The sequence below is a fragment of the Macrotis lagotis genome, chromosome 6 (assembly GCF_037893015.1).
Source record: "Macrotis lagotis isolate mMagLag1 chromosome 6, bilby.v1.9.chrom.fasta, whole genome shotgun sequence".
NCBI lineage: Eukaryota > Metazoa > Chordata > Mammalia > Peramelemorphia > Peramelidae > Macrotis > Macrotis lagotis.
In genome coordinates this window covers 95,254,714-95,276,051 of record NC_133663.1, presented here as the reverse complement: position 1 = coordinate 95,276,051, position 21,338 = coordinate 95,254,714, and the positions used below count along the sequence as shown (strand labels likewise).

The 21,338-nt window shown below is 34.9% G+C and overlaps 1 protein-coding gene across 2 annotated transcripts in view; it reads left to right on the top strand.

The window, feature by feature from the left end:
* DGKH (diacylglycerol kinase eta) overlaps window positions 1–21,338 on the top strand; it is a 308,050-nt gene that overhangs the window by 58,196 nt on the left and 228,516 nt on the right. For both annotated transcript variants that reach the window (XM_074191736.1, XM_074191737.1), the window contains one exon: window positions 7,956–8,049. The gene's annotated coding sequence lies outside the window, so the exon portion shown is untranslated. The remainder of the gene's footprint in view (window positions 1–7,955; window positions 8,050–21,338) is intronic.

The window sequence follows — 21,338 nt, the reverse complement described above, 5'->3', positions numbered from 1 at the left end:
CCTGCCCCTCCCCCTTCCTGGTTTTCTCTATATTAATTTTGTCTTTTAAGTATGATTTTTATAATTACTCTTTTTTATTTCTCCCTACACAGTTTCATTTTTTAGAATCACCCCACAACACGCTCAGTTCATTCCAAGACTATTCAAATAATGATGGCAGTCATAAAAGTACTGCTAAAACTTTCACATAAATATTATTTTTCACTAAACAATTTGACCTTATTTGAGTCCATTAAAATTGATCTTTAATATTTATTTTTTATTTCTCCTGGATGTTTTATGTTGAATTTTTCCTTGTGTTCTGGGTTTTTTTTTGGGAGAAAAAGTCTTTCAATTAGTTAAGTGTCTCATTTGATTTCATACAAGATTACACTTAACTTTGCTAGGTAAATTACCCTTGGTCATAATCCCAGCTCCTCTGTTCTAAGGAATATAATATTCCAAGATCTATGATTCTTCAATGTAGTAACTCCTAGGTCTTGTCTATTGTACTTCCATGATATTTAAATTTTTATTTTCTTGTTGCTTTCAATTTTCTCTACTTAACCTGTGAACATGAAATTTCGCTATGATACTCCTCTAAGTTTTCCTCCTGTAATCTCTTTCAGGTGGTGATTGGTGAATACTTTTTTTATTTTTGCCTTTGCCTTCTAAGTCTAGAAGTTTAGGACAATTTCCCTTGGTAATTTCATGCAATATTATATCAAGATTCTTTTGTTTTATTATAATTTTCAGGTAATCTATTTATTTTTATATCATTTCTCCTCAATCTGTTTTCCAGATCAGTTGTTTTTCTGATGAGATGTTTTACTTTCTCCTACTTTTCCATTCTTTTGATTTTTGTGTTTTTATTTCTTGATGTCTTAATGTTAACTTCTCCTTTTCCAAGTCTGCTTTTCAAGGAATCATTTTCTTTTCTAAGTTTTTGAATATTACAAGCTGACTGATTTTCTTTTCATAATTTTCTTGATTTTCTTGGATTGTTCTTTTTTCCTAATTTTTTCCCCTGTCTCTTTTATATGATTTTTAAAGTTCTTTTAAATTTCATCCAAGAATTATTTTTGATCTTGGGATCATTTGATATTTCTAACTGAAAAAGGAGTGACTTCTGAATATGAACATGGGTCCTCTCTATCTTCATAGTAGCTTTCTATGGTTGGGTTCTTTCTCTTCTGTTTACTTAATTTTTGTTTATTTTATTTTTTGCAGTTATTCATGTAATCAAGTTCTCGATAGGGAGAATGATACCTCAAGTCTCAGGTCCTTCTTACTATTAATTTCTGAAGTCTGTCCTGTGGGCCAACTTTGTCATCTTCACTCCTAAGTCATGATTAATGCCCAAGCCACACTGCCCCCAAAATGATCTTGTTCCCTCAGTCTAGAGGTATTTGTACTTTACTCAAGACAAACCTCTGCCCCTGGAGGTTGGGTCTTTCCTTCTCACATTGTCTAAGGAAAGCTGTTGCTTTACATCTTGTTTATTTTTGGTGCTCTGGGACAACATTTTGGCCTTTTTTTGTGGAGGAAATTGGGAGAGTTGATAGTTTTCTGACCTACTTTGCCCAGAATCCTATCTTGGAGGAATGCTTTATTACTGCTGTCCTTATTGTTCCACCTTAAGTTCTTTCTTAAAATAAATTAGAATTATGTAATAATTATTTAATTATTTATAATTCCATTGACTGATCAATAATGGGGGGAGGACACACTGAATAGGGACCCAGTAGCTGAAGTTTTAAAAGCTACAATTACTAAAACTTGAGGGGAATAGTAGTCACCTACCCTCTGGATATCTAACCTGCCAAAGTGAATGTTGGGGAAGTGAGCCCAGGATGTCTTTTACCTCCAACATAAATGATAAACTCTTCTTTTTACCTTTTTTTTTGTAAGGCAAATGGGGTTTAAGTGGCTTGCCCAAGGCCACACAGCTAGGTAATTATTAAGTGTCTGAGACCGGATTTGAACCCAGGTACTCCTGACTCCAGGGCTGGTGCTCTATCCACTGCGCCACCTAGCTGTCCCTTCTTTTTAGCTTTTAAAGCCCTTTAACTACTTGATCTCAAAAATATAATTTCCTGCCTTCTTACTTATTATCCTCCCCCTTCATACTATATGATCCAGACAAACTTATTTTTCTGTTTCTCACATGTCCCCTGTACTAAGACTTAAAGAATTCCTTTCTTTGTTTAAGCCATAGATTAAGCACCTCCTCCTATGTGTTTTTTTCCTGATTACTTCTCTCCCTACCTTGTATTTGAAGCACTCTTCCTGGACTCAACTTCTCCAACTCTCACTTTATATCCAGATACTCAAAGAGTAGTTGACTGTTATTCCTTTGGGATTCTAGGTGGTATAGCTTCTAAAACCATAATTAGGGATTGATCATGAGTCAACATATTCTTAAAAAAATTAAGAATAAATTAGTGGGGTGGCTAGGTGGCTCAGTGGATAGAGCACCAGCCCTGGAGTCAGGAGTACCTGGGTTCAAATCCGGTCTCAGACATTTAATAATTACCTAGCTGTGTGGCCTTGGGCAAGCCATTCAACCCCATTGCCTTGCAAAAATCTAAAAAAAAAAAAAAGAATAAATTAGAAAGATAGAAGACCAGAAGACAGTAGGATCATCAAATCCCATATTAGAGAGAGTATTCAGAAGAAAGTGATCAGTAGTGTCAAACCTAACAGAGATGTCAAATAGGATGAAGATGGAGAAAAAATCCATGAAATTTTGCATTTAAAAGATCTTTGTTGATTTTGGAAAGAGCAGTTTTAGTTGAGTTTTGAAGTAAGAAGTCACATTTGCAAAAGGTTAAGGATTGAGTGATAAGAGGTGAAGGCAATAAGTATGAAAGCTTTCTCCACATCCCCCCACCACCCAGCTATTAGACTGAGAAAGAGAAATACAATAAAAGACAATATGTTGAAGGGATGGTAAAGGTTAAGGACACCTGGGCGTGTTTGAAAGTAGGTAGAGGCTGACTGCCAGAAAAAGAAATAGGTGGGAAAATAGAGGGGAGATATATTGTTGAAATTTGAAAGGCATGGGATCAAGGACACATTAAGAGAAGATGGCTTTGGTAAGGAAATGTAACATTTCATTATTGGAGTCTGTAGGAAAAAAGAGAGTGGAAAATGATGTCAAGGGATTTTTAAATAAAGAGGAGACAAGAAGTAGCTCAAATGACTTCAATTTTCTCTATAAAGGCAATGAATTCAGCTAAAAGAGGAAAAAAGTGTGGGAGTTTTGAGGATAAAAGAGATGGTCTGGAAAAGATTTTGTTGGAAGTGAGGCAGAGAATCAATTAGAAAAGAATAAAAGAATTATCTTGCTGCAGTGAGGGTCCATTTGAAGTCACATAATATGGATCTATGGTATACACAATCATCCTGTTATGTAACTTCCTCTAACTCTATTCAGCAGCTTGTAAGTGGGAACAAAAGAGTTAGACAGTAGGAGTATTCAAAAACTATGGATTGAGTATGGGATAAATATTGATTTCATTAGCCTCTTCTAAAACTCTAATTTGCTTGACATTTTCCTCCACTACTAACTTCCTAGCAGGATAGAATATTGATCACAGAATGAGTAAAACCCACTATTTTTATCTGACCTTTGTAAGTGACACTTTAGGCAAATCACTGAACCTTTCCTAGCCTTAGCCTCTTCATATAGAAAAATGGGGAGAATTATACATGTAGGACTTCCTTCACAAAGTAGTTGTAACGTCTAAATGAAATGCTATATGTGCAACCTTTAAAGCATATACAAATGTTACTCTGTTTGCCAAACAAATTAACCAAAGAGGGTTTTATCCTTTTACAGATATAGTCTCTTTCTGTGGTTGTATCTATATCGCATTAAAACTAAAAACTTGTGGCAGTTAGGTGGCACAGTGGCTAGAGCACTGGACCTGGAATCAGGAGGTCCTCATTTCAAATTCAGTATCAGGTACTTAATAATGAATGGCCTAGGTATGTGACCTTGGGCAAAATTAATCCCATTGCCTTAAATAAATAAAATTAGGGGGGAAAAAACTATACTTGTTCTCTGAAGTGCTAAAAAAAACATCTGGCTGAATCACTGAGTTCACTTGCTTTTTTTAAGGTTAGTCAAATCTTGGCTAGTGGATTCAGCATGGTGTCATGGAAGGAATTTTAGATCTGGGAGTTATTAGTTATTAGTAAACTTTCACTTTGGCACCTTATATGTGAATGAGTTTTGATAAATCACTTCATGTTTTGGAGATATTTTTTTCCTCTCCTGTAAAATGAGTGGATTGAATTTGATAATTTTTCAAACCCCTTCTATCCATAATTTCTTAAGGTATGATTAATTTTTGTATTTCAATTAAGCATATCAATATCATATGACTGGAAAAATACTTAAAACAATATAACAGCAATACTTGAGAATTTTTAAAATTTTGAATATTGTTTTGTTTCCTATTTTGATATAATACTCTAATACTAAGATTTAAAAACCAAAACAATGAGAGATAATAGTCACCACACATACTGGAGTACTCTACTCCAATACCTCATCTTCTTAAAGGCTTAGCCAAAAAATACAAACTCTGGCATATTCTATAAAGCTGGAAAGGATATGTAAGCAAACTTGCTGACTGTCGCTGACATCCTAGGAACATTCAAGCTAAATATGAAGAAACATCCTCAATCAGGCAATGAAATTTTGCTTGTGGCAACACATGGAAAAAGATTAAAAATACAAAATGACCTTTGGCCCTGTGTGACTCTCTTCTGACTTCTGCAGTAATGATAACAGAGGGGCAGTAAAGGAGTCAGAGTATTTTCAAATTCTTACTGTTTACAACTATTTACAACTACAACTATATTTAACTGTAGGCTCTCTCAATATATAATATTTTTCTATGACTAATAGTTTTGATATACTACTGTAGGAAGAGAACCACATTTTCATCAACATAACTTTATAGATGAAAGAAATTGCAGCTAAATGAAAGGACCAGGTTCTCCTGAGAGGCACAGATAAAGGTATTGGTTACTCATGTGTATAAAAGCAACATGAAACAAAATTTAATATACTTGGTTATTCTAAGCATAAGTAAAAAAAGTCAACCATGAAGATGACTGTGACTTATGTGTCAATATCTGGTGCAAAGGATGAAAAATTAGAGAAATTCTATAAAAATATTAACAAGATATACCTGTCAACATCTAATTTGTTATTCTTCATGATTTCAATCAAAAAGTTGACAAAGGAGAGGACAGTGAAAACTATGTTGGAAAATGCCTTGAAATGAAAAAAGTGAAAGATTTAGAGATTCTCCCAGAAGTTTTACACCTGTCCACAATGAATCTTTTTCGGGGAGAAAGTAAAAAAGTGTTGGATGTGCCAAGTACCAAAAAACACTCACACTAATGTTCATATTCCCTCCAATGATGCATGTGGGAAGCCATTATGCTTGCCTATTCTGTGCTACTCTTATCTATGTCCTTTTATACATTTTCCAGAGGTGGGGTCACTTAATTTTCTGGAAGAGGAAAAAGGCCCTCTTCTCAACATCACAACAATATCAACGGAGCACAAAACTTCCATTATCCTTGACAATTATCATTATCCTTTACTACACATAAATAATTCTTTTTTTTGCTCATCTTTGATTTATTTTAGTTCAGTTCAACAAACATATTTATTAAGAACTTAACATGTTCTATGCAACTTCTAAAAAGGCAAAAATGAAATAGTCCCTCCTCTCAAAAATAGGAGAGATTTTAATAGTATCATTTTAATAGTATCTTCAGCAAGAAAGAAGCAAGTGTAGAATTGTGATAAGAACATGGTAATGTGTTCCAGTTTATACTCTAAGTGTCTGTCTTTCCTTTACCTCCTATTAAGGGGTATAATTTTCAATTATTTAGAGATTGTAATGTCTAATCAAAGTACTATCTATGCACTTAATGATATCATAAGAAAAATGAAATTGACCATAGCATATAGATAGAAAATTACTAGTTATTAGTGTAGAGGTCATTTAGAATTCATCTATTTGTGAGAAGTCATGTCAGCTGCTTATTGCAAAGGTGAAAATCGATATCAAATTACAAGAAGGGATAAAGCTGAGAAAATGATGCTGCTTATTATTATTATAGCTGCTTCAAGTGACCTATTCAAATGACCTATAAACTTTGAGAAAAGAAAAATGAGGAACAATTAAAGCAGAATTATTTTTCTTCTAAGGGTTTTATATTTATAAAGGAACAACTTCTCATTCCAACTTTTTCAAGTAAAAATCATTTGCACGATTTTAATTCTGTTGATCAATAAGACATGGGGAAGGGAAGGAAACAGCCACGATGAAAATACTGTATTTTTCCTTTTCCAGGTTCTTTTTCATAAAAACAAACAAACAAACAAATAAGAAAATTAAAATGGAAAGAAGGAAATGACAAGAATGCTATGCCTGCTGGCATTTTTCTACTTCCTGAGAGCTTTTATTTATATGTTCTTTGAAGAGGCAGTATTGTTTTGGATTTGAATCATAGGACTACCCGTCAGTCTTTTCTAAGTTCTAATTATGACTTTATTCTTGATTCTCTATATGACTTCAAGAAAGTTATTCTGATTACTTGCCTCAATTTCCTTGTTAGAAAAAAAAGAATAACAACATTGTACAATTTCTGCAGGGTGTTGTGCTTGAAAATAAGATTTCTTAGCAAGATTCTTCAGGGAAAGAATTCAGAAAAGGAAGAGAAGTGAAGTCTTATGTCAGGCTAATGCTATCAGTTATCAGTTTAATTGATTTATTTGGTAATAATTATATGTCTACTCTGTGTCTAATTTGTTGGATAGAACTAAGAAAGGATTAGATTTTAACCCATGCCTCAAAGTCTATTTTCATGAGACTCTTCTTCATTGATCAAAATTGATTATTCAGTGCTCTCTGACTGCAGTAGGGGTGGAGTTGGGGAGAACCTGACAAAAAGACCCTCACCTTTCTAGTTTCTATTTCTTGGAGAGTTAGATATGTGACTCCAGACTTTCTTCAAATCCCTGAAGAAAGATAAAGAAAAAGCTGGCAAGTAGAGGAGTTGTCTCTTCAATCATGTTCCTATTCTCAGTTTACTACACTAGAGATTTCAGGGAATTTCTCCTTGAGAAATCTGGGAACTCTCTCTCTCTCTCTCTCTTAATGGAACTGAGAAATCCAACACCTAGTGGGATTGAATTCTCTAGGATGCTGTCTCATCTGCATACCTTCTCTAATTTCTGTTTGGTAATACTGACTAAAAAAAAATGAGTTTATTTGCAATTTACTATGGCTGTTCATTGTGAAACTGACATTTGTGGGAAGTGAGTCAAACTTTTGATTTAGGAATCAGGAGTGTAGCTTAAACCTAAAAATTATCTCCCCATCCTCCCCCAAATGGCAGGATTTAGGGAATATATATGGGAATATGTGGTAGAAACTATCACTAAGATCCTTCTGGAGTTCTTTAGAACTCCTAATTGGCTCAGTGGATACAGAGTCAGATCTGGAGTTAGGAAGAATCAACTTCCTAAGTTCATGTCTGGCCTCAGACTCTTGCTATGTGACCCTGGGCAAGTCACTTCATCCTGTTTGGCTCAGTTTCCTCATCTGTTAAATAGAGCTGGAGAAGGAAATGGCAAACCATGCCAGTATCTTTGCCAAGAAAATACCAATAGGGTCACAGAGAGATGACTAGACTGAAATAATTGAACAACTGGCAAATTCTCTGCCTTTCCATTAGTCTGCAAACTCTTTGAGAAGAGTAATCTTTTTGTTTGTTTGTTTCTCTGTATTGAGTCTTTACCCACAATAGTTTGGTTTTTTGACTTGAGGCTAAAAAGTTGACTAACAATCTACTCCAGATCTCCAATCCCCGACTGTGTAGAACCTTATACTGTTTTTGGAGGGAGATACAAAATAAACAGCTGTTATTTCTATCCACAGTCATAACTGGGATGAAGCTCCTTGAACTTTGCCATAGGATACCAGACGGGGCTGAAAGAATTTGAAGGACTTCAACAACATAGAAACAACGGAGGTGAGCATCTAAATAAAAAGAATAATTTAGCTAAAAATAGAAAGTTGCCAGATTGCATGATGGTGAGAGCTCCTGCCCTTCTCTGCACTGCTAATCATCTCTCACACTGCAACCTTAAGTCAGTGTCCTAGAAATGTATTTGTTCCCTCCATTCAGGTGTTTGCCTAGCTGCCTCCTCAGTGGAAGGTATCTTTTGTGCCACTTACCTCAGGATAGTACTTGCTCTGGATAGTAATATTTATAACTATGGGTTCTACCCATAGCCTAGCACTATTTATCTTATTATTGGAAAAAATGACATCTGAGACGAAGAATTACTAGCTCTCCCACTTATGAGCTTTATGAACTGAGTTTTAATTTTCTCATTTATAAAATGAAGGAATTGGGCTAGTATCTGAGAGTAGGTCCCCTCTAATTCCGGATCTGACCATATAATCTGTAAAGCAAACAGACAGGATTAGATTTCTAAGACTGGTTCCAGTTCCCATAGGCTGAAATTATATGAAATGCACCAATGGAAGTGATATGGACAAACCACAGTATAGGAATTTAGAAGAGGAAATCAGCTCTGTGGGTTGTAGCTGTTGAAAAAGATTTCCTAGAGAAGGTAGAATTTCAGTTTGTGGGAATTTAATCAATAAAGAGGGATAGTTGATAGAATCCAGGTAGTTAAGTGGAATGATAGGGTGTTGGACTTGGGGAGTCAGGAAGAAATTAGTTCAAATACAGATATTTACTATCTCTATGAACTTAATACACATATTGATTATAATTGTATTGTTCACTTCTGACAGCTAGGTGAGGACAAAATACATTAGACAAAACTTAGGACTCAATATAACATTGAAGGAGGCAATGAGTCACTTGACTTGATTGGAGTGAAAGGTTCATAAAATGAGTGACGAGGTCTCAAATATGGGAGGAAGCAATGGGATAGAGGGATAGTAGATAGTTAAGAGGAATATTGCAAAAGAAGAATCCATTGAACTTGTTGGATAATGTAGAGGGAAAAAGATGCACACATATGTACATTAAGAAAGTAAATAGAGGTGGCGTAGTGGATAAAGCACCGGCCTTGGAGTCAGGAGTACCTGGGTTCAAATCCGGTCTCAGACACTTAATAATTACCTAGCTGTGTAGCCTTGGGCAAGCCACTTAACCCCGTTTGCCTTGCAAAAACCTAAAAGAAAGAAAAAAGAAAAAAAGAAAGTAAATAAGTGGAAAGTGAAAATTTTTTGGAAGAAAATATTTTGGAAAAGAAAAAATGTTATTTTTAGTGAGAAAGATGAAAAGTATGAATTAATGTATTCAACATGATTGAGGTTTGTTAAATTCATTACACCTATCTGCTAAATTTGATAAAATCTGGTAATAAATGAGAATCTAATTCTCCACTGATGGTATTCCTTTTTCTAAATTACTTTAAATCATAATTTAATCAGGTATTATAATTTTTCTTAACAGATATCATGTAAAGGCCAAACAGGTATTTTTTATTTCTTCTGGGATTTTGCAAGTATCTTTACCATTGGCTGTATGCATATATGTTAAGAAAATCTGTCTTTTCTTCACTTTCACTTAGTTTTCTATTTTTAGGCTCAGTATTTCAACCATTACATTTTTGTATGATTTCTGTAGACCTGCCTCCAAACATTAGGCATAGTTCCCACATCTGGCATTATTAGAATACATTTCAGTGACCTTTAATATTAAAATATATTTAAATAGGTTTTTAAATCCTCTTTTAATTATATAAGTTATGGGTCCTAAGCATGGCGATTTTGAAGTCCACTCTGCATTTCCTTGCTTGACTGAAGTTTCCTCTATTTCTGACAATTTTAAGGAAAGAAACATACTAAAAAGGCTGCAGCCAAGCTCATCTTTTTCTGGCAATGCAACATGGACAAAGTCAGTCAGTCATCTAGTATTTATTAAATGCTCCCAGGCATTGTGATAAAGATAACCTATACATTTTTCCAAAGATTTCTTGCCAATTCACCTGCTGATCTAGATGAAAACCTCAGTGTGAATATCTCCAGTGTTTCCTTGAAACAGATTAGAGCACCCCATTTCTCCTGTGAATACTTGCATAACTTTATGGTTATTTGCCTTATGACAAATCCAAATAGGAATCCAAACTCACCTATTAATCCAATAAATAGGTAATTTCATAAGAAATATGACTAATACACATGAACCCTGAAGATATGTAGGGTTACCCAAAAGAAATTAAACATTTGGGGATGATGATTAAATTTCTATATCCTGGATAGAATACTACATATAGGTTAAGGGTAATAATCCCTCTAAAAAAGAATCCTGCCCTGGAGTCATATAGAGGCTTACTTTATCCAGGGAGAGACATGACTCCTAAAAGAAGAAATTAGGTTTCCCTCAATCTCTCTGGTCCGTTAAACCCCAACTGAGAGTAAAAGTCAAATAAAAATTTGTAAAGTAAAGCTTAGTTATAGATCAGTAGAGGAGAAATGCTCTCTCCTTTTTTCTGAAAGTTCAAGGAAGAGTTGGAAGAATCCTAAAATAAAGCCTAAAGAAGAAAAATAGGGGGTAAAGCTCTTTACAACTCCTCTTAGAAATGCATCACCTATATCTATACCCATAAGGCTATATCTATGTGTATTCCTATATATCTAAGTCTATGTATCTATATATATATATAGATATAAATATATTATGTATATTTATATCTCTTTTTTGTACTTTTTGGTTTATGTGTTGACTTGACCATTAGACTATGATGTCAAGTTGCTCTGTCAGATCAGGGACTGCTTTTTGTCTTTCTTTGTACACCAGCCTTAACACAATAACTAGCACATAGTAGGCCCTTATTAAATTCTTGCTGACTGAATATCATAGAAAGCTCTCCACCATTAACCATTACCTTGGGGCCCTGGATTTTGGAAAGTTTTTGTTCTTGTTAATTGGACTCTAAAAACCAATTTAACTAGAAGTCATTTTGTGCCCTAGTTAATGATTATCTATTTCAGACAGGAAATTTCTCCTTAGGAAAGTTAATTTACATTTCAGAAGTCTGATTGATTACTAGTCACAAAAGAGACCTCTTTAGATTTGAGGCAAGAATGAAGTATTTAACAAAAACAAGCAATTTTATCTTGAAATCTTGTGATTACTTAAAAACAGGGGTAGGCGATATCCAGGCCTCATATGACCCTCAAAATCATTTGGTCTGGTGCTGCCACAACCATAGGCAGAACTCAGAATCAGTAAACCTAGGAATTTTGGGAGAAGAATTAATAAAATATTTGACCAAATGTAGCAGACTAATTTTTTAAGTTGATAATATGTCTGGCCTGTGAATGATGTTTAAAATATCCCAACAACCTTTGTCAGAAATATAGTTGACCATCTCTGCTTTAAAGTATTTGTCTTCTAAAGCCAGATTGGAAATAATCAGTTTTTTCCATTGTTTTAATGGTTTTTATTTTTGATCTACATTAATCAGGAACAAAGAAAAAAAGAGATTTCTTTGTTTTCTCATAAATGACTAATCTTCATAATTTTATAAAATCTCAGATGATTTTACCTTTTCACAAATATAATACATACAAAAAAATTTTTAAGTAACAGAGTCAGCAATTTAAGTATCTGGAGACTAAACATAACATAAAACTTTTGTCTACTGAATAAGGGGCACAAAATAAGCACTCCTTAAGTAATGGATTCAGAATCATAATCATGTTCATAACTTGGCATCCAGGCAGATGGTCTGTGAGGAGTGGTCCCCTATTCAGTGAGCTTTGACTTGATAGGATGGGATTTACCGGATTGCATGAAATAGGCACTATCCAAGTTACATAGCTAGTAGAGAAATTACTTAATGCCCTGGACTTGACGAACTACTGACTCAGTGTTTGCCTCATTTGGCTCAGTAATTAATTCACCTGCACCAAACCCATATCAAAGGTCACTAAATCTCTTATATATATATATACATATATATTTATATTATGTATATATGTATATACATACATACACACACACAACCACAAAACAAAATTACATTTACATAGTTTGTAACAACATCTGTCTCAAAAGACTACCATACACTGTTGGTGACTAACTAGTGGAACCTCCCATCCTATCAGGCTCTTGTCTTATCCTCCTGATTCCTTCCTTGGGAGCTGTTTGAACCTATAACCCAGCCGTCCCTGGGAAATAATCAATTTTAAGAACCTCGGTACGAAAACAGGTTCTTCTTTCTGCTGCTTGGATGGATGTTTCTCTCCTAAAGAAAAAAAAATCTTGCCTGGGCTTGTGACTTTGCTCCACCCTGGAAGAAACTGCTAATTTCTAGACACCTCAAGATGCCTAGCAAGTTAATCAGAGATTTTTATAACTTGTGCAAAATGCCTAAAGGTCTTTGTATAGTATTTCTTCTGCAGTTTAAACATTCCATAAAAGGTGACTTCTCAAATACTGACAATTTAAGATATCAGGGTGCCTGAAACCATAATGTCAGAAAATAATGAATTGATGATTGCTCTGATCTACCTTTCCATTTTTCTCATTCACACAGTACCCCTCACTTATTCTTCACTCCAGTGAAGAGGTTACTCTTTGCTGCTTCTCAAACAAGATTCTCCATCTCTCAGATACAGGCATTTCCCCCAGGTCTTCCTCTTCATCTTTGTCTCCTGACTCTCCTGTTTCTTCCAAGTCTGAACTAAAATCCCACCTTCTCCTGACTCCTCTTAATTCTAGTGCCTTCTCTCTAGATATAGCCTAGATATAGCTTATATGTACTTAGTTTTTTTGTAGTTTTTCTCCCTCTATTAGGTTGTGAGTTCCATGATAACAGGGACTCTTTTTTTTATCCTTCTTTGATTTTCCACTACTTAGCATAGTGCCTAGACATAGTAGGTGTTTAATAACAGTTTATTGACTAAATGAAATTCTTGTTCAATGAGTTAAGAATGTGCTTTGTGTGAACCAAGATGGTGGAGAGAAGCTAGAAATCTCCCTGAGTTGTTTCCCATCTCCTTCTGAAAAACCTTTAAATGAAGTCTCTAAATGCACTCTGGAACCCACAAAAAAAGACAGAGTAAAACAACTTTTCAGCTCAAGATATTTTGGAGGGACTTCAGGAAAGGTCTGTAAAAAGGAAAGACAGCCCAGACAGGGACTTGGGAAACCAACAGGATGCTCTTGACCACAGATCAGATCAGAGGTCTCTAGGTTCTGGTCAAATGGAAAAAAAGAAGCTCATTGAAGAAAATAAATCCTTAAAAATTAGTGGAAACTAATGACTTGGTTAGTTGGGTAGTTGGTTCTTGTCCTTCATTATCAAGGAAGACCAAAATGACATAACTATGCTTGAGACAAATTACAGTGTGTCATACTGTGACCGATCTGACAAATGTGAGCTTGGAATGCAATAACACAAGTTGGACACACATATAGTCCATAGTGAACATCTGGGGTATTTGCTCTAAAATTAGGTATCACATGTTTCCTTTGAGCTGCTTTACTTCTGCCTTGCTCATAGAGTACAGCCCCCTTACTGATAAGGGCACATCATGCTGGAAGGTCTTGTGCCAGGGTCTCCTAAGCTGTACGATCAGTTCTAAAGTTCTTAAGAGAGACCTTCTAGGTATCTCTGCATAGCTTCTTCTGACCCCTTTTTGAGTACTTGCCCTCTGTGAGTTCTTCATAGAAGTCTTTTTGGCAAGCATAGGTTTGGATCCTAACAACATGATCAGTCCATCAGAGTTGTGCTCTCTTAGTAATGTTTGAATGCTTGGTCATTTAGCTCAAGAAAGGACCTCAATGTCTGGTATCTTCTCCTGCTGGGTGATCTTCAGAATCTTCCTAAGACAATTTAAATGGAAGTGATTCAGTTTTCTGACATGGTGCTGGTAGTCATACAACAATGAGGTCAGCACAAAGGCTCTTCAGTTGGTAGTCTAGTACCTAGTCTAATACCTCTTCTCTCCCACACTTTCTTTTGAAGCCTCCCCAAAACTGAGCTAGCTCTGACAATGTCAACCTCATTGTCAATATATACCTCCCTGGAAAAGATACTGCCAAGGTAAGTAAACTTGCCCACAGTAGTCAAAACTTATCCATTTAATTGCTGGTTCCATATATGGTTGTGTGGTGCTGGCTGATGGAACACTTGTGTTTTCTTGGGTTTAGTTATTAGACCAACGTGAGCACAAGAAGCAGAGAATTCATCCATACTTTGTTGTATCTCAGCTTTAGAGGTCATGTTGAATGCACAGTCATCTGCAAACAAAAGAACATCCCCAACATTCCCTCTTCTCTGCTCTTGGCTTGTAGCTTTTCAAGTCGAAGAATAGGCAGATTTCAGATGAAGAAATTTTTTTAATGTTATTTTATTTTTATTTTTCCAATGACATGCCAAGAGAGTTTTTAACATTCATCTTTTTGTTAGATTTTGAGTTCCACATTTTCTATCCCTTTCCCTTCCCTTCCCATTCCCCATGAGAGCAAAAATACTCTAAGACATACACGTACTATCATGTCTAACATAATTCCACGTTAGTTGTGTTATAAAAGAATTAGAACTAAAAAGGAAAAAAAATATGAGAAAGAAAAAACATAAAACAAGGTTTAAAAAAGTGAAAATAGTATGCTTTGCTCTGCATGTGGACCCCACAGTTTTTTCTCTATATGTGGATGGTATTTTCATCAGGTGAAGAAATTAAAACTATCTATAGTCATATGAAAAAATGATCTAAATCAATATTAATTAGAAAAATGCAAATTTAAACAGAGAAATCACCTTATACCTATCAGATTGACTAATAAGACAGAAAAGGGAAATGATAAATGTTAATAAATGTTTGGGCATATGGGAAAACTGGGATAATAAGGCACTGTTGGTGGAGTTGTGAACCAATCCAACCATTCTGGAGAGCAATTTGTAACTATGCCCAAAGGACAATAAAACTGTGCATACCCTCTGATTCAGCAATAACACTATTAGGTTTGTTTCTGAAAGAGATCACAAAAAAAGGGGAAAAGACCCATATGCATAAAAATATTCATATCAATCTTTTTTTGTGATGGCAAAGATTTGGATATTGAGGGAATGTCTACCAACTGGGAAATGGCTGAACAAGTTGTGGTATTTGCATATAAATAAATTTACTGCTCTAAAAGAAATGATGGGCATGCAGATTTTGGAAAAACCTGGAAAGACTTACATGAACTTATTCTGAGTGAAGTGAGCAGAACCAGAACACTGTACACCTTAACAGCAGCACTGTTTGATGATCAACTATGATAGACTTAGATCTTCTCAGCAATATAGTAATCAAAGACAATTCTAAAAGATCTACAATGGAAAATGCCATTCGAATCCAAAAGAACACCTATGGAATCTGAATATAGATACTATTTTCACCTTTTAAATTTTGTTTTTTTGCTTTTTCCTTCTGTAGTTTTCCCTTTTTGGTCTTATTTTTCTTTCAAAGTGTGACATATCTGAAAATATGTGTAACATGAATGTACATGTATAATCTATATCAGATTACTTGCTATCCTAGGATGGGGGAGGGAAGGATGGGAGGGGAAAAACTTTACAATAAATGTTGAAATTTATCTTTTCATATAATTGAAAAAATAAATAATAAAAAAATTTAAATCTGTTTTGGTTTCTACAATTACAAAGATTACAGAGGATGGGAATAGTCATTGTTGGCGGAGTTGTGAAAAGATAGGCACACTAAGCATTATTGAAAGTTGTGAATTAGTATAAACATATTGAAATTAGGAAAGTGACTAAAATGACAATGTATTATGGCTTATAGATTTTACCAGTAGGCATGTGCCCCAAGGGTTGTCATTAATTAGATTAAAATCCCAAATTACACACACACACACATACACACACAATTTAATGCAGTACTTTTTGTTGTAGCAAAGAAAGTAAATATAAAGCAAATGCACATCAATTGTTTATTGACCAAACAAAACTATGTCATGAGATTATAGTAGGATATAATTGCCATAAGAAACTGCATAGGATGAATACAGAGAAGCACAGAAAAACTTACATGAACAGATATAGAATGAAGAATTATGAATAAGAAAATGTATCTATATCATGACAATGTAAATTGAAAGAAAAACCACCTTAGAATAGATAATGAATGTTGTGAGTGAAAACAAATTATCTTTAAAGGAGAGATGATATGAGAAGATATTTCTACTCTTTTCCAAAGATGGGAGGTCCATAAGTATATACAGTTAGCACTTCCAGATCTTGGGAATTAGAAGTATACAGTCTCTGTTATCAGTAAAAAAAACATATAAAATTTTTTTGCCTTTCCTTCAGACCATAAAAGAAATTCAAAATATTATAATATTAAAAGATAAAATCTGTTGGTATTATATCTATACATTGTATATTATATGTACTTTTTGTGTATTTCTGACTTTCCAAACTTTTTCGTTTTTGTTTGCTGACCTTCTCATGTAGTTTTCAACTTCTTCAAAATTCCCCCCCTAAAATTCCCATTTAATTTCTTAAGTCAATCTGTGATATATTGGAAGCATGATGGGAAAAGTTGTGATGTAGAAAAGACAATTGTATTTTCAGAATTTTTTGATGTATAAATTTGTTTCATTAACTTTTTTCTCTTTTATCAATCTTTTAAAAAATTCTTTGTTTATTAAAAGATTAAAAATTGATTCAAAGATGATAAGAATTTTTATATAACAACCTATGTTGGAAAGGGAATGAGGTGAGATACTGGGAAATTTATGTGATATAAAAACAAAAGGAGTCAATAATTTTATTTAAGATGAGCCCTTGCTTTAATGGGAAATTTATGGTCATCAAAGGAGCTTTGCAATTTCCTGAAGGCAATCCAGTCTACTCTCCTCTTCTTGTTTATGTCCAACTTGTTGTACATTTATGCTATTTTAAGCTTACATGCATAATGATTTACAAGGTTTATAAAATGTCCATACAAATGTATGTTGAAATTTGACCACATCAAATGTGAGCAAAGTAAAGCTGAAATTGCTCAAAAGAAACATGAGGTGCTCAAATTCAGAGCCATCTCTATTCCAAATATACATATGGACTATTTGTGACTAACCTGTGGCAGAGTCTCCTGAGCTCATATTAGTCTCATCAACCACAGACACATATGTTGTACTTTGACCTCCAACATACTGATATCATTTTGATCTTCTCTGAGCATCTGGGACAACAATCAATGTTGAAATCTAGTCAATAGATACTTTTTCACTCACTTGGTCTTTACTGTGTAGATGATCAAGCCAAACTCTTTTGAGTGATTAGAAATTTGTTCCAGCACAATGTGCATTGTTCTGATTTCTGGAGGAATAAGCACAATGACTGTAGGAGTATCTGAAGGATCTCACCATCAATATGGAAGCCCCCTTTAGCTTGTACTTTGGGTTAGATCTCAACAAAGTGGTAAACATTCTCTGTGACTCTTGTCCATGTTTACCCAAAAATTTGCTACAGGGGGTCCAAACTAACTGCTTTTCCCATCTTTGTTCTCTTTAATTTTCTTCATCCCATGTCCCATAGGGACTATGGAATTAGGATACAAATGTGGTGGTTTCACTGTCCTTAATGGAGAAACAATTTATTATAATAATTTTTAGAAATCTTTTCTTTTTTCCCTCTGTTTGCTGTCTTATTTCCATTTCTATCCTTAAATGCCCTTAGGATATCTTTGTTTAGTTGGATGTCTTGCCAAGAATTCTTTAAACTGGTTTCACCCTTCACTGCTTCTCTGTCTTATGAAACAATACTTCTCATAACTGCCAATCATCCTTCATAAGATTTTACAAATGATTTTATATTCTAGTCCTATGTTGCCTTTGGCATCTATCTTTATTTGGCAACTAAGTCAGATGTTTGCTGACTAAGGCACTTTCTGGGCTTTTTCAGTCTATTTATAACAATTTTCTTTGGTCAAACTTTTCTATAAATGATTATAATCTGTGTCAATATCATTTCTGTTGTCCATTTTCCATTTTGATTATAAATTACTCGTTAGCTAGTCCATCAATGAATTGTTTAAATTGTACATGTATTTTCTTATTTTTAGCCTTTACCTTGTTTTTTTTTTTTTAGGTTTTTGCTAGGCAATGGGGTTAAGTGGCTTGCCCAAGGCCACACAGCTAGGTAATTATTAAGTGTCTGAGACCGGATTTGAACCCAGGTACTCCTGACTCTAGGGCCAGTGCTTTATCCACTGCACCACCTATCCACCCTACTTTTTTTACTGTCAACGGCTTTTAAAAGTCAATAGTCTGAATGTAATCAACTAATCAAGGCTCCCTCTCAAATCAGTGACTAATCTTTTCTTGTGTGTTTAAATATAATTCATTTCATTGCTTTGCTAATTTGGTGCATACCATGTCCAGTTGCTTCCAGTTCTCAAAGAATATGTTCATGATAAAATTGTATGTAACCTATAAATCTTACTTCTCTCATTTCTTCTTCCTGAATTATGATTTCACATATATTTTCCCCATCCTCACATTTTCACACCTTCCCAATAAAATCAAGTAGTATTATAATGTATGTTGATTTTATTTGGAGGACCTTATTGATTTCTTCATAGAATTTCGCTACCTCTTCAATTTTGGCTATTGATATTATACAAAAAGTGCTTATTTTCAAAGTGTTCTTTTTGTGGATGCTCATTGCTAGTAGTTCAATACATAATAACCATTGCTTTTGGGCAGATAATAAAATCTGCTTTGCCAACTCCTTTCTTTGCCTTTCTAAGGTAATACCTGTGAGTCAATATTCCATTTAATTATAACTTCCTCTTACTTCTGGCTTTCTTGATAGAATATTAAGATTGACAATATCTCCAGCAATATATTCACTCCTTGGCCACTGGACAAAGATCTTAAATTTAGAGTGTCAATAGTGAAATTAAAGTTTACTCAAAAGCTTGAATTACTTTGCTAATTTTAGATGTTCCCTCTGATGATACAGAGTACAAGTCATCTAAGTCTGTTCATTCTGTGTGATCTGACACTTGATTTTGAGTACATCGCTCCTTCAGAAACTGATTGAAATTTTCTAGGTTTATATGGCAAGAAGAGGTTCTGACTTAGGATCTCAAGGTTGCATTTGATGATATCTCTTTAAAGTTAAAAGAAATAGATGGTTATGTGACAATCACAGGGGATTAGTCCCTGGTGGCTAGATTCTTACCAGTCTTCCATAATAGGCTGATTCTTCACCAGGAAGATGGTCATCTACCTGAGAGCCAATGTGGTTTCAGAAATTGTCAATGACCAATTGATATGGTATTTGCTGTTGGACAACTCCAAGAGAAATGCCTAAGAACAGAACATAGTTCCATACACATAAAAAAGCTACTAGCCAAGATGTAAGTGGAGGGAGTATTAGTAAATGATTTTCTGTTTGCAAATGATTGTGTCTTCAATGCAGCCTCTGAAGCTGAGATGTAATGAAGTGTGGTTTAATTCTTTTCTACTTGTGCTAATTTTGGCCTAAGAATTAACAGCAAGAAAACATAGGTGCCAGCATCACACCATCCATATGTGGAACCATCAGTTATAGCAAGTGGAGAAGTTTGAAGACTGTGGCTAAGTTCACTATATTTTTCAGAGATAATGAGGTTGACACACGTGTTACCAGAGCTAGCTCAGTATTTGGGATGTTATGAAGGAAGATGGGGGAAAAAAAAGAGATATTAGACTGACTACCACACTGAAGGTCTACAGAGCCATTGTGCTGACATCATTGAATGTTGTGAAACCAGGACATCACGTGCCATACAAGGAAAGTGGATCACTTCCATTTGAACTGTCTTAGGAAGAGTCCAAAGACCACTTGCCAGGATAAGATAACAGACAATGAGATCCTTTCTCAAACTACACTGTCAAGCATTCAAATTCTACTGCAAAGAGAGTACTCCAAGGGGCTAGCCGTGTTTTTGTTCAAATGTTGAACATACACTTACCTAAAAGACTCTTTTATGGAGAACTTATACAGGGCAAGAACTCACATAGTGGTCAGAAAAATGTGACACAATGACACTCTCAAGGTCCCAAGAACTTTGGAATTCATTACATGACATGAGAGACACTGGCAGAGGACCACTCAGCTTGGTGCACCTCCTTCAGAGAGGGTGCTATACTCTAAAGGTAAAGTAGAATTGAAGTAGTACAAAAGAAATGTGAGATGCACAAGTTTAGAGACATCTCCACCCTAAATGTTCATTTGGACTATTTGTGCCTGATCTGTGGTAGAGCATTTCAAGCTCCTATTGGTCTGATTAGTCACAGTCAGACACACTGTAACTTGACTCTAACATAGTGATGTCATTTTGGTCCTCTTCAAGAATGAAGAACAACCATATCTATCTTTCAGCCTCCCTTTCACCCTTCCTTCCTCTCTTCCTGCATTTTTCCCCTTCTTTCCCTCCCTTCTCTCCTTGTTCTTTTCTATCCTTCCTTCTTTCCTTCTTTCCCTTTCTCCTTTACTTCCCTTCACTTTTCTTCCTTCCTTCCTTCCTTCCTTCCTTCCTTCCTTCCTTCCTTCCTTCCTTCCCTTTCTTCCTTCCTTTCTTTCTTCCTTCCTTCCTTCCTTCTTCCTTTTCCCCTTCCCCCTTATTCCTCCCTTCTATCCTTTCTTCCCTCCTTCTTCCTTTCCTTCTTTATTTCCCTCCCTTCCTCCCTCCTCCTTTTCTTGCCTTCCTTCCTTTTCTTTCTTTGTCTTTGTCTTTCTGTATGTCTCACTTTCTATTTTACCACGAGAAAGAGTTGGATGAGGAACATTCAGAAAGGAGTGAGTGTAGGATAAAATTAGTGCCTTCTCTCTGATAAGATGTAAGCAACTTGTTAAAGGATGGAGCTGAGCCATATGCAGGTCTTTTTGACTTAGAAGGACAATGCTGCTTTAAAGCCTTGAACATAGAAGAATAGATGAGAAAGTCTCTGATGCTAACACTAATGATAATAGCTTGTCCATTTAGTGCTTTAAGAATTGTAAAATGTTTTTACCTTAATAATGCTGAAATAGTTCATTTTATAGTAGAGAATTTGAGGTTAAGAGAAGTTAATAATAATAATAATAATAATAATATTTTTAAACTAAATGATCAATATTTATAAGGTACCTACAGTGTGCAGAGCACAGTTTACAAAGTCTCCATCCTCAATGAACTTTTATATTCTGGTTACCCATATTTATATGCAGAATTTAGACCCTATAACATGGCCTCAGAACATGGTCCCTTCATGGAACGTTCTAC